The sequence below is a fragment of the Rhea pennata genome, chromosome 3 (genome assembly GCF_028389875.1).
Source record: "Rhea pennata isolate bPtePen1 chromosome 3, bPtePen1.pri, whole genome shotgun sequence".
Classification (NCBI taxonomy): domain Eukaryota; kingdom Metazoa; phylum Chordata; class Aves; order Rheiformes; family Rheidae; genus Rhea; species Rhea pennata.
In genome coordinates, this window is record NC_084665.1 from 24,228,791 (window position 1) to 24,241,882 (window position 13,092).

At 41.5% G+C, this 13,092-nt stretch overlaps 1 protein-coding gene across 6 annotated transcripts in view; it reads left to right on the forward strand.

Annotated features, from left to right (window-relative positions):
• The window catches only part of ESRRG (estrogen related receptor gamma), a 385,220-nt gene that overhangs the window by 134,985 nt on the left and 237,143 nt on the right, over positions 1-13,092 (forward strand). Inside the window, exon 1 of one of the 6 annotated variants that reach the window (XM_062571813.1) lies at positions 5,542-5,552. The exons of the other annotated variants lie outside the window; for them this stretch is intronic. The gene's annotated coding sequence lies outside the window, so the exon portion shown is untranslated. Of the gene's footprint in view, positions 1-5,541; positions 5,553-13,092 lie in introns of those variants that run through there. 6 annotated transcript variants of the gene reach the window in all.

The following is a 13,092-nucleotide window of genomic DNA, read 5'->3' on the forward strand; positions in this document are numbered from 1 at the left end:
CAAAAGGTGTCGTTAACTGTAACACACCAGAACCAAAGTGAAGTTCCATATGGCAATTTGAAAGCATATTCTAAGTTTCTGGTGGGTAGAGTTGAGATAGCTTTCTTTTTTGCATGAACTTTTTTCAAAGAAATCATGTTGTAGCCCTACAATGAGAGTGCAATAAACTTTCTGTTCATGCTCTGGGTATTTGTTTGTACTTAAGAGACTTAAAAATAAGCAAAAAATATAAACATATATGTTACATATTTTTATATATATATATTTCCTATTAACCTGTTTTGAAAACAATCTTCCCATATCAAAGCATGTTTAAAAAGCAGATTATGTTTGATAGCAATAACTAAAGTGCAGTAAGAAGACGCCTTTTGATCTGTTGCAAATAAACTCTTTTGCAGATAAATACGTTACAAATGTATTTTTATTCATTTGCTATCAAATTTAATAACAACCAGTGGAACTGAGTTCAGCCAAAATGGTTTCATATCAGTCTTTGAATACATACTTTTAAATATTAAAAGATAATGATTTGTATGGCATTGTTATATAATGCATTTCTTGTCTTCTCTTGTGTGCATGTGACGAATTCCAGTTGATAAGCCCAGGACTCTGGAGTCAGTTGTCTGGCTAGTTATTAAGATTAAGATAAGTACTGAGAACGGAAAGATACAGCGCATTGTACTACCCTTATGGGACCAGGCCACCTAGGATTCCAAGTGTAAACAATGAATTAGTTCTCCCTGGCTTATTTCAAACCTGAGGTGTACACTGTAAATATTTGTGAAATATGATGGAAAGAGTGTGGAAAGGTACTTTTTTATCCATTAAATGTTCTTACCAAAAGCGAACTGTACCCTCCTCAAGTCCCAAATCATTATAATTCATCTGTAAAAAATCTGAGACCAATTTCTGTTAATTATTTGTGAAAAATATATATTTTTTTCTCCTTACCTGAGCTGTAAGAAAAAAGGATAGATGGGACTGGTGCAGCAGGAAGAGCAACATAGTTATACTCACACAGTGAAGCTCAATCTTGGTTTGAAAAAAAAGCGGGGAGGTTGGGGGGGTCTGATCTACAGAATACTGCAGTCAAGGGAAAGTCTCCTCATGACTTCAGTAAATTTTGGATCAGGTCCAGAATGCGAGTTTAGTGAGGTCAGTGCTTTCTGAGCATGCGGTAGCTATTATTGCTGATATCTCCAAGGTAGAGTCTTAAGGGCATCACACTGTCTGCTCCAAAGGGAGAGAGGGAAGAAGGCTTCTATTATTCCATGCTAATGAAATATTACTGCAATATTAAAAAAAGGAAGCAAATATTTTCTCAAGTTCAGGCATTGCTTCTCACTGGCTGTGGTAATTATGAGCTTTGCTACAAATTGGTAGCACTTCCAGGACAGCAAAGTTTAGCCTGTCTGTAAGATCACTGGAGGAGTGATGAAAGCAGTAATTTAGATAACATACTGAAGCCGTGTGCCGTGCAATGTAGACAACTGCGTAGCAATTAATTTTTGTTAATGAATTTAAAACTAGATGTATGGAAATGGTTATATAAAATGTATACACTGCTAAACAGCTAACTAGTCCTTAGGGTTTGTGTTTTAATTATCTGTATGTAAATCATTTCAACAAGCATGATCTAATGAGTCAAAAACTGCTCTGAAATTTGAATCAGGATTTACAACACACTTTTTTTCTATTAAATTCTCGTGCCCTACTTCATCATATGGCCCTTACAGAGAAGCTCTGTATATGCTCTAAGCTGTGATTAAATACCTCTTAAGAGGAAATAGTTTGTAGGTTTTATTAAGTTTCAAAAGGATTATTTCTAAACTCCAGGAATACCCTGCATTAGAGGGGAAGGGAAATTAAGGAACACTGAAAACCATTTAAAAGAAGCAAGGAGTGCAGTTGAATGGCTCCCAACGATCCCTCTCAACTCTAATATTTCTTAGGCAATAGGAAACAAAAGAAATAGATGCAGGTAACTGTAAAAGGCTATCTGACAAAACCATGCAAACTGCTTTTTTCTTAAGAGTCAGAAAGTTCTATTACTGAATTAGAAGCTGTCTCTTTTCTTCATATGCCAGTTAAATCATTGTCCTTCCTTAACTCCCCTAAGGTATATGCTACTATTTGCTCTTAAGCAGCAATGAAGATAAATGCTCCTGTATCTTTTCTGTTTACAGTTATCTTAAGCAAAGGCAAAATTAAAGCAGAATCACTGTGGAATCACAATTTTATATGGAATCCTGAATGTAGGATGAAAATTTGTTAGAATTTTCAATAAGGTAATGATACAGATATACATGCTCACTCATATATATGAGATGTACACACATACATACATGTATATAAAAGCAAATAATTACTAATAGACTTAGAAAATCTGAGTAATTAAAATGGTATCTGAATGTGATGTGATGTGCTGTGTCTGGATAACTGAAATTGGCACAGTGGACTTGGAACGTTTGGAATACCACACTCCGATTCCCACCTCTGCTTTTTCTTCTTTTTTTTTTTTTTTTTTTTTTTTTTTTTTTTTTTTTTTAACAGCGTGATCTTTATATCATGGTTGTGTACATTCCAGTTAGTTGCGAGACAGAAATCCCTGCCGAGGCCGCTGGAGTTTCTATACCACATAAGCTCAGGGAAAAATGGATGGTATTCCCCAGTATAAAACTAGTTTGCAAAATTCTCATCAGAGGGAAGCTCATTCTAACAGACACTGGTTTGCTGAAAAAAAATATCAGACAAACCTATGCCCTCACCTATTTTAGATTTTTAAGCATTTCACATGCCAGGTAGGTTAGTTTAGTTGCTGTGTATGCACATACAGACTTTTATGCTGTATATTCACTGAATATATTTGAAATGTTTTTAAAGCTCCTTGGCTGAAACGCTGCATGGTCTGAAATACCCAGATAGTTAGCATTCCTGCCGATTTGATGTGATTGAGACCTTTACTTGAACTGACCTCAGAAGGAATTGAAGACTAATTGAGGCAGCCCTAGTTCTGGCTCTCTAGAGGTGTAAAACACTGCAAATGGTATCTGGTGCATGCATAAAAAGGTTTACACAGTGGAAGGGGGACTATAGGAAGGAAAAGAAAGACTTTTCTTTCTCTATCTCTCAGCAGCCTCTTCCCTCTCCTCATTACCCCCTCTCCCCATGAAAAAAAAAAATCTATTCCCATCTTAATGTCATTGTATGGTAAGATAATAAGCACAAAAAGGAAATGCACCCAAACAATGTAGAAGGTAAAATTAGGACAGTACTTGGGTGCCTCAGGGCTGTAATTAAAGCTATATAGATAAAAAGAGATATTCTGCCTCAGATTTATGTTCTGAGGAGGAAAAAAAAAAGGCTGAAAGTGAAATACAGCAAAAGAAATCCTTAATTCCAATGTATTCAACTCACCCATCAGAAGAAATGGCATTAATTCAGGTACCCAATTACTGTAATGTGGTTCAGAGCACCTCAATAGGTGTTTCAATCTCAAGCCAGGACTAACATTTGTAATCCTTTAAATGCACTTAAGAAATTGATGTTACAGCCCCACAATCTGTTAGGGGCCTTGCTTCCTGGCTGATTGCAAAGTATCCCACCATTAATTGGATCATCAGAATGTGATCCGCGTTCTGGTCTTTGGATTATGTAAGACTGACTTTGCTCTGACGCGTTGAACCAGAGGCTTCTTTTGCTGGATATTTTGACCCTTAATGTAGATAAGTGGTATTTTTCATCAATCTTAGCTTGCATTAAAAAAGGGAAATGTCAATTCAATGTGGGGCGTTTAACTTAATTCAACATCTTTTAATTTAATACCTTGGAAAAGTTAGTCCGTCTGCGACCTGCCTAAGACTTCTGCTGATGGAGTGGTTTGTGGAACGCTGTTGGAGGTACATTGTTTCAGCCCTGTAATACAATCAGGCTCCGAAAGCCTCTACATGCTTTGTCCCTGTACGAAAGGGAAAAACAGAAAAACCAAACAGACCCCCAGTGATGTTTTGCTGTATTTGTAATGAGTTTCCTCAGCTCCTTCAGCCTTTTCCCTAATGACCATTATACGTGCCTGAGGAAAAAGCAACCGAAAATTAATTCAGTGTTTACTGCACTTTTGGTCTTTTGTTTTTCTTGAAGTTTTTGTGGATCCTGATGCTTTGATTAATTTACTCAATAGTCTCAACGCATTTTGGTGCTAGAATAACAGCTGTTTTGGAAACCCTCTGCATAGACTACACCTAAATCCTGCTGGAAGTAGCGGAGATTCTTCCTGACAGAAGGAGGCTTCAGCTCACAAATTCTATCGGCAGGAGAGATGGGGGACATGCTGTAGCATCTTTTCTCTTGTGCTACCTCATAACAGCCATTCTAGTGTTTCTCTTCCTGGCATGTATGTAAGTTCAAAGGCAGCTGTAGCAAACATTTTTCAGTGGAAATAGCAAGCTACCTAGTTTGCCGAGTATTGCAATGAGCATTAAATTTGTTTGACTCTTACCCTAGCTTTGGGAAAAAAAACATAACACTTATTGGTTACCAACTCATGGTTGTTAGGAGTGGGAGATGAGGAGTAACATTTGGTTTCGTGACCAAGACTTACAATTCTTGCTGCCTCTCCTGGAATGGCTGCTTATGTAGTCCTGGATATAACATAGATTTTGAAGTTAGTACCCGCTACCTATATGTGTACTACAAAAATCATTAGCAGAGCCTGACTTTGTGCATGCTTCAGAGGAAGAGTAAACTTCTCATCTGTGTCACATGGCAGCATAAACTCACAGAAACTCTTCTGCAGCTGAGGCTGTTTGAATTGGACCTCTTTTCTTCTTTTTCTTCTTTTCTGCCAAGATTTTTCCAGCTCTCTCCCCTCCTTTTGCAAGTCATTCAAGAGTAGTTCTGAGCATGGGCAAGAAAAACTGCCCAAGCACAGCAATGGTGGGAAAGTGGCCAAACAGTTTGTTTCACTGGGATCTTCTAGGCTGTGATAAATGTTCTGTGGGAGGGCTTTAGACTGCTGCAGGTTGAGAAAAACAAGTTTTTGAGGCAGCATCTGTCTATTTCATGGGAAACAGAAGTACAACCTGGAGGAAAATTGGTCTGAAGAGGGTGATTCCTGCATTTTTTCACTCTGCTCCGTGGCCAGGACCAATTAATAGTCCACTGAGTACACATAAAGATGAAAACTTTGAGCCAAGGAGTTTAAATAGGAGGTGTGGAACAGTCTCATTAGACATCTCAACCAGTTAGGATGACATCCTGTGAACCTTCTCATTGTGTTAGAAAAAGCAGCTGTCCCTCTAGAAGTCTTTAGTCTGGGCTAATTAAGTTTGGTAGATTAGCAGAATAGCTCAGTTAGTCTTTTCTGTGGATTTACAGAAACAGTGAACATGTCCACACACATACAGAGGCTTTTGGTCAGAGCTATTTTTATTCTCTTAAATACAGGTTGGAAGAGAGTTGGTGTGGCGCTTTGACGTGTGCTGTCGTGAGCCTGGGTCTGTGAGCTTGGGTGTGCAATGCCAGTCAGGTTTTTTGGGTGCCACCCAGAGCAGGTAAGCTGCCAACAGTGAGACTGTGGATAGCGAATGGTTTATTGACAATTAATTGTGCATTGATTAGTACGAGGCTGAGTTTCTGCTGTTTGTCTTGGGCTTTGATTCCGTGCGAGGCAGCTGTTGCTCATACCAGGCTGAGCTGGTGCCTGACCTTGCCTTCCCCCTCCCGCTTTCTTTTCTCTCTTCCTGACTGAACAGAATAGGCAGGTGGAGATACAGGTCTCGTCGGCTTAATTGGTGTAAGAGGTGATGTAGTGGTACAGCAGGACAGGATAACCTTTAGGTTTGGGCTCTTAACTAGAACACAAGAAACATGCATTATGTTCCTAGCGTCTCGACCAGTCCGTTTAACGTAGGGTTCGAATTGGTCACGTCCTTTTCTCTCTGCATTTGTACAGCTCCTAGCATAGAGGCATCCTAACTGGAGTACTAGAGACTGCTGAGTGTTAGTGGGTGCCCTGGCTAGAAATTCCTCTAAACCCGTGACAGCTTTCCAAACAGTACATTTTACCAAGCATCTTTCATTCTACAGGATGCAAGTACAGTATATTCTTCCTCAAACTGCCCTCATGGATAAAGAATGTGGGTTCATGCTGTAACATCACATATGCACTAGTCTGATGTGCAAAGAGAGGTCCAAAGATGTATACTTCCATATTGTTTGTGAGGGAATTACACCTATTTATGCTTAAATATTTTAAGAAGTAATGCTGAAGAAAGCTCATTTGGCCATACTCAGACCTGGTGTAAACAGAACCATCTGCTGTACAGTCAACAAAGTGGTATCTAACTCGTGCCAGACTTAAACTTAGCTCAGAGACATATAGATAAATATCAGTCTCAAACTCAGTTCATTCAATGGTGATATAAAGCTCTTTTAAGAAAGGGGAAATATAAGGTAATAGAGGTAACCCTATAATTACCTTGGCCATAGAATAAGCATAATGTTTTTTCCTGATTGGGCCTAACTAGCATAAGGAGAGCAGTGCCTGTGACATCTCAAATACCATCAGTGCTCCTAACACACCTGCATTTTCTAGTAAGCTGTATCCTAGCAAAAGACACTTTTGAGTTGTTTCACTGTGCAAGGGGGAAAGGAAACCTTTTGTAGCTTGTGTCTACACCTTCCTGGGCAATTGATTTTAAAGGCAGACAATGTATCTCAGGGTGTTTTGCTGTATGGAGTTGCATTGCAAGTGCGTCACTTACAATCTATTTAATTGGAGTCTTGGGTGACACTTCTCTGCTGCTTTATCCCCAGATAGAAAGCTGATCTACGTTTTTGCTTTAAGTACACTACAAGGTTGGAAAGTAAAGTTGAGTCTGCAATGAAGTAGATATATTGGCTTCCTATGCTTTGAAGACAAATGGAATCTCATCCATCGCTGCTGTACCAGTATGCTTGTGCTGTTTCAGGCTGCCTTGGGTTAGGATTTCAGTTTGCCCTTCCTTCCTAATGGGGTCCCTTGGTGGTGAGTGCCATCCAAGCACAGGATGGATGAGATGCCCTAAGGACCTGTATCAGGCTTGCCTTTTAAGCAGTACCTTGCTGAACTGTGAACTGGGGCTTTCTTGAAGTGCTGTGTGTGAGGATGTGAATTCAACTTTGAGACCAAAAAAAAAAAAAAAAGAACAAAAATACCATATACAGCAGCACATGTCAGTCTGAAAGCATGCAGTATCTGGCAGTAGTATTAATATGCATCTAAAATTGCGGGATCTTAAGTATTTCTCAGGGGCTCCTTTGCTTTGTTCTAACTCCCAGTGGAACGGGTAGAGAAAAATGGCTGGTGCGTTTGCTTCGGCCACTGTCGGAGACCAGCGTACAGCAGAATTAATTCAGTCCTCTCTAACGACTGTCAGGTACCTCACTGCCGGGGAAACGGCCCCGTCCATCCGTAGAATCATAACAGCTAAGTTTCATTATACAGCACAACTCTTTTCTCCCACGTGTTTCCCATGGACACTAGAAGTGTTTCCCCTTGCCTGTGTCGGAGCAGAGGTTTCTCCGTTCAGCAAGCTTGCCCGTTCCGGCATGTGCTGCGTATCAAATGCTTTTGCTTTTGCTGCTTGGCGTCTTACTGTTTTCTTGTTTTGAAATGTAATCCCTGTGTGTTCTTCACATTGGAAAAAAAGATTCAAAAGCGGTGAGCAGGATAGAGCAAACCCGCACGCTGTATCCATCACGATCATCTTCTCACCTGGGTTTGTGGTTCCCCAGGAAGATGTGCTGGCAGCACCAGGTGGATATGTATAAATAAGTATCATGTGAATTTGGCAGTTTTTTTGCGTTGGGAAAACATACTCTTCAGGTTTGGAATCCTGCTTGGACTCATGAGTCCAGCTTTTAACGTAGACTCAGCTGTGCAGAATGAGAATAATTTTCAAGACAAGGTTGATTAAATCAGCAAATCCAAATTTAGACCCTTTTACAGTACAGTGCAAAATCTAAGCACAGTTTTTAGTGCTCACACTTGCACTATGAACTACACCTATGCGATCGGTTGGATGCTGTTACTAAAAATGTAGGTCAATAGCATTCCTGTAAGGGAGTGGTACTCGGTATATTTTGAATTGTTGTGCATGGTAGCTCGTACGTATTAGGGTGCGGAGCTAAGCAAGTGTCTTTTAAGTGGCTGACTATAGTTTCAGTGTTGAGCCCAGCTGTTGCTTGAAACACTCTGTGCAGTGTGGTAATTTAGAGTGTAATGTTCTCGTATAAGCAGGCAGATGTGAATCACAAGCTACTTTTTAATGATGAAAAGGGTGTGAGCACTCTCCCTGCCCTTGTCCTTCCCCTCCCCGTCTCTCATTCTATTTTTCTTTCCTCCCACCACCTCTTTGCAACGCTGGGAAGCACATTCCAGTGTGACACTGATGATCCTGCTAGGTACTAGTTAGTCTAGTTTTTGTGTTGGATTTTATTGTCTTTTTCACCTTGCCTACACTAAGAAACCTACGCTGACTCAAGTAGCTTTGAATGCACCAGTAAATGCATGTTATAGAGGGAAAAGTGAAATGGAGCACATATGTTCATCCAAGATTTGGGAAATAGTAGGAAATGACCTCTTACACTTTTTCTGCTTTTTAAGTCTTTAAGCCCTGAGCCACCCTAAATCTACTGTCCCTATAAAAAAGCTGCATTTTAAAAGGCTCTAGGAGGCTTGCTGACCTTGCAACCTACTTTGTAAGGAGTCTGCACCCACAGCTATTAAACAAAATTAATTTCAGCACTTTTAAATTGTTAATCTTGCAAAAGACAACTTGCTTGCTCTCCAGTGATCCCACAGGTCGTCATTCTGTGAGCTGCAAGCCATCACCAGGGTTCATGGCTCTGAACATCATCAGTCTGCTTGTGGTCTCCCAAATGCCTTGCAAAATTAATTCCACTGCCCTCTGCTTTTCCTCCCCTAGCAGTTCTTTGAGATCTGGGAGCTTGGTGAGCGCCATGGATGTAGCAGCTATTCACGAATAGCCACACCGCAGCTTATTCTCCTTTTAAGGTTACTCTATCCTAAATCAGTGCTTCTGATCCTCAACTTATGGTAATGAACTTTGGGCAGCAGGACATTAATTCAGGTAGGAAATGACAGTTTTAGTATTCTGAGTGTTAGGTTTCCTATCGAAAGGGTGATGTCCCTTGTAAGTTAAGTATCTCCATACCCATGGGGCAAATATTTTACCAAGTACTAATTTATTTTGTATCCTTTTAAGTGTATTTTGTCTGCTCGGCCGTGGAACTTGGAAATGTTGTCTTTTTTACCTCCTTGCAGTGATGTGTGCGAATGCAGTGGGGGAGAAAGCGCGTGCTCTATCTAGGATTACCATTCCTGGTCGCTCCTGCTCCTTCCACCTCTTTTGTCTCTGCCACTCAAGCCAATTTCAGCCATCCGCCGACTCGCATTTGGGATAATAGCCTCTCTTTTTACCGCTGTCTTGTCATGTTTGATTCGGCAGCACAAGGGTTTTAAATTAGCCAAAACGTTTGCATGCTGGGCTTACTCCGCTGCCACTACCAGTTGTGGATCCACTAAACCACTTGATGCTGAAATTGATGATTGCTCGGAAGGAATAAGAAATTGTTGGTGGCTACCGGGAAGATTCATTCACGCCGAGCTGCTTTTAAGCAACGTAGAGGGAGGGAGAGAGAGATTTCCTTCATTTTCCTGCTGCCTGGCTGGTGGTTGTATTGTGCTTGTGCCAGGTTCCTGCTGAGTGATTACAGTCTTGCTAGGCTGCGTAGTTCCTGTGATTTTTTGAAATAAAAACAGAAGAAGGGGGAAAAAAGGGTGTGTGTGTGGGGGAAGAGAGGATAGGAGGAGAAAAAGCTCCAAAGACTTGCAGTTAAGTTTGGTTGCTATGCGTTAAATTCTGTGGCCCAGAGCACTTGTTTTTCTTCTTATATATTCCCCCTGGCTAGAAGTTTACGTGTGAGAAGTTCCACCTAGTAGAAGGCTTTCTCTGTTGGGCTGCCCGAGTTGGCGATGTTAAACTATAGCTGGATGCAAGCAGCTTTCAATATTCTCTGGGTTTAAAAGGACTCATCATTAATAGGATCTGGAATCACCTTGAAAACACAAAATTTCTAGTGTCCCCTCCCCCACCCAAGTGCTTTTTACTTTTTTGTATTAGTTTTTGAAGGCCAGAATTTACAAGGCAAATGAAAGGCGGAGGGAACAAAACATACAGTGCTGAGTCCCCATTTATATATATTAAAAAAAGCGACTATAGAATTAAATGTGGATGGCTAGAGCAGCACTGGTTATATAGTTGTATTTTAGAGGTCTATATAGTCACACACCCAAAGTCAGATGCATCTTTTCTCACTTCTGTTGAGTGGATCTGATTTCTTTTTAAAAAGGCATCATGTTTTAGCGTTTTTGGGGGAAGATTCTAGCACTAGCTACTAGGCTACAGAATTACTCCTAGCAGTAATTCAGAAAGTCAAAGGGTAATAGGTCAGTAAAAGTCCTGTGTAAAATGACTCAGGATATCCAAAGGCAAATACTGTTTAAGAGAGAATAGTTAATAAAAACTGTGATTAAAAAAATACCTCCACTAGCCATGGATGTGGATTGTAGGATCTCAGCCACTAAGAAGCATGGTTTCAAAGATACAATTTGTTGTACAATCCACAAATAAGACCGGAAATATTATACAGGCAGGAATATGATTGTGTGGCATTCAAGGTGATTAAGATGATTTCATTTGATCTGATATTACTAATAGAAGTAGTAGTAATAATCTAGCACTTTTTCCCTGATTTTTAAAGCCATGTGTTCTCTGGCATAAGGTACCCTTTTTCTTTTTTTTTTTTTTTTTTCTTTTTTTTTTTTAAACTTGTAAATTTGAAAGTGTTGGCATAGGACTTTATTTCTCTGGTACATAATAAATCTTGAAAAAATCATGTGAATGACTAAAGCTTTGAAAGTATGAATCTAACTAAGAGCACGAATCTGTGGGGCCCAGCAGTGGAGCACGGTTGTGCAAGTCTAGCTATAGAGGTTTTTGTTCATACCATTCAACAGTAGATTGGAAAGTTAGGCGCCCATGGTGGGTTTAGTCCCATTTTCTGTCTCTAACTGCTGTACTGCTCAGAATTGCTGATTTCTCTGCAAAATCATGGCAGATGTGTTACAGGAAAATGCGTTGGTGGAGGAGCTAGTGAGGAAGTTGATGCAAAGGGTAGTAAGTAGCTAAGGCTATGTCCTCCAGCAGACTTTGATGTGTTTTGATGTATATGGGATGGGTCAATCTGCCCTGTTAGCAAATGTAGCCAGCTTATGCCTTACATACAAACTAGTGATTTGATAAAGCACTAAATTAGTTTTCACAAGGTATTAGATGTTAGATACTTAATGGGATCATCATGCTTTTGCTACACTTGGTTAAAATGTGTTCTGCAACAGAAGCATGCGGCAGCATGACATTTTGGCAGCAAAGGAAGCAAGTCTCGTGACTGAATCACGAGCACAGGAATCGTCAAGTCTGGGCACCACTTGGCTGCCAAATTATCATCTGTGTGATTTACCAGCTAGCTTTCTCTCTTTCCACATCTGCAGGATGGGTCCGTGTCCATCCCTTTTCTCTTTGCCTCCTTGTGAAGCTGAAGCCGCCAGTGCTTGTGCAGTGTGTTTTTATCCTTGGATGCAGTGTGGTGATCATGCAAATGATCCGATTTCTACGAAGTCTTTCTGTCTTAAGAGATTGATATTATCTATTTCCATAAATACTAGGAAGTGCCCTAAACCTAACAGCAGAGAAATTACAGGTTCAGATGTACTCAAGTAAATTTGAAGAAGAGTATGGAAGAAAAAAGTTTAGTTTTCTTCTCTGCAACACTCTATAACGGTCTCTGCGTTCACCATGGGCCAGTGTTTAGCTGGTGTTTAAAAGGTGATACTGAAGTAATAGCGATAATTCAATGGAACTGGGTGCATTTCTGCAAAGACACAAATACACTGGTAATATGGCACACAGGGAAGATATTCCTCCCTTCGTATTCTTGCATTCTCCTATTTTACAGCTGGAGAACTTGGAGGAAAAAAAGCAGGTGACCTTCACCCAGCCCATGGGGCGGGTCGGTCTGCGAAACGGGTGTGAGATGAGAGCGTTCCTGTTACCCGGTCTTACCTTCCGACCACTAAAGCTTCTTTGATTAGACTGGTGACAATTTTATAAGCTTGTGTCCTCACTATCAAAGAGAAGGCTGTAAAAAAACTTTTTTTGTTGTTTTTGAAGAGCTAAATAAATGTTTTCTGTGTCGCTAAATAAAATTCTAAGAGTGCTGACAACGACGTGCGCGCACAGCTATCTTCACAAAAAGCTACGCTTTAAAATTCATTGCGCACAAAGCATTTCGGATTGGTCACACGAGTGTTTCTAATTTTTGCTAATGTTGTTTTTCCCCGCATTTATAGATACTGCTCTTAATCGCATCCGAGAGGCGCGATTTTTATCTCCTCTGGCGTGCGAGCGCCCGGAGAAGCGGCCGGGACCGAGCGGCGCGTGCAGGCTTCGCGCGTCCGCGAGCGCCGGCGGGGCGCTCCTGCCTCTCGGCGAGAGCGGCGCGCGTGAGGTTAGGCTGTCTGAAAGCGCGGGAGCCGCATCCCAGTATGGATCGCGGTGGAAAATGACTCAAAATTACGTGAGCGCCTCTCCCCCGGCTCCCTCCTCCCGCACCCGCCCCGGGCTCTTTTTGCTCGGGCTGTTTCCCGGTTTGGCCGCAGGGCGTAGCGCGCGGACCGTCGCGAGATTCCCGCGGTTTTGCCACGCGCGCCGGGAAGGCGGGAGCCCGGCGCCCGCCCCCCGCGGAGCTGCAGGGCTGCGTTTTTCCCCCGATAAACTCGGACCCACTTGGACCGACGCTCGTCAGCCGAGCGCTGCGCGCGCGCGCTGCCCACGGCGAGGGCCCTGCGTCTGGGGCATGAATCACGGCGGCGTGCCGCTGTCTCCGCGCGGCCCCCCAGTTATGGATTACTTTGTTCCCGACTTGACAGGAACATAATTAGAACTGTTGATGAAATCTCCCAAATTG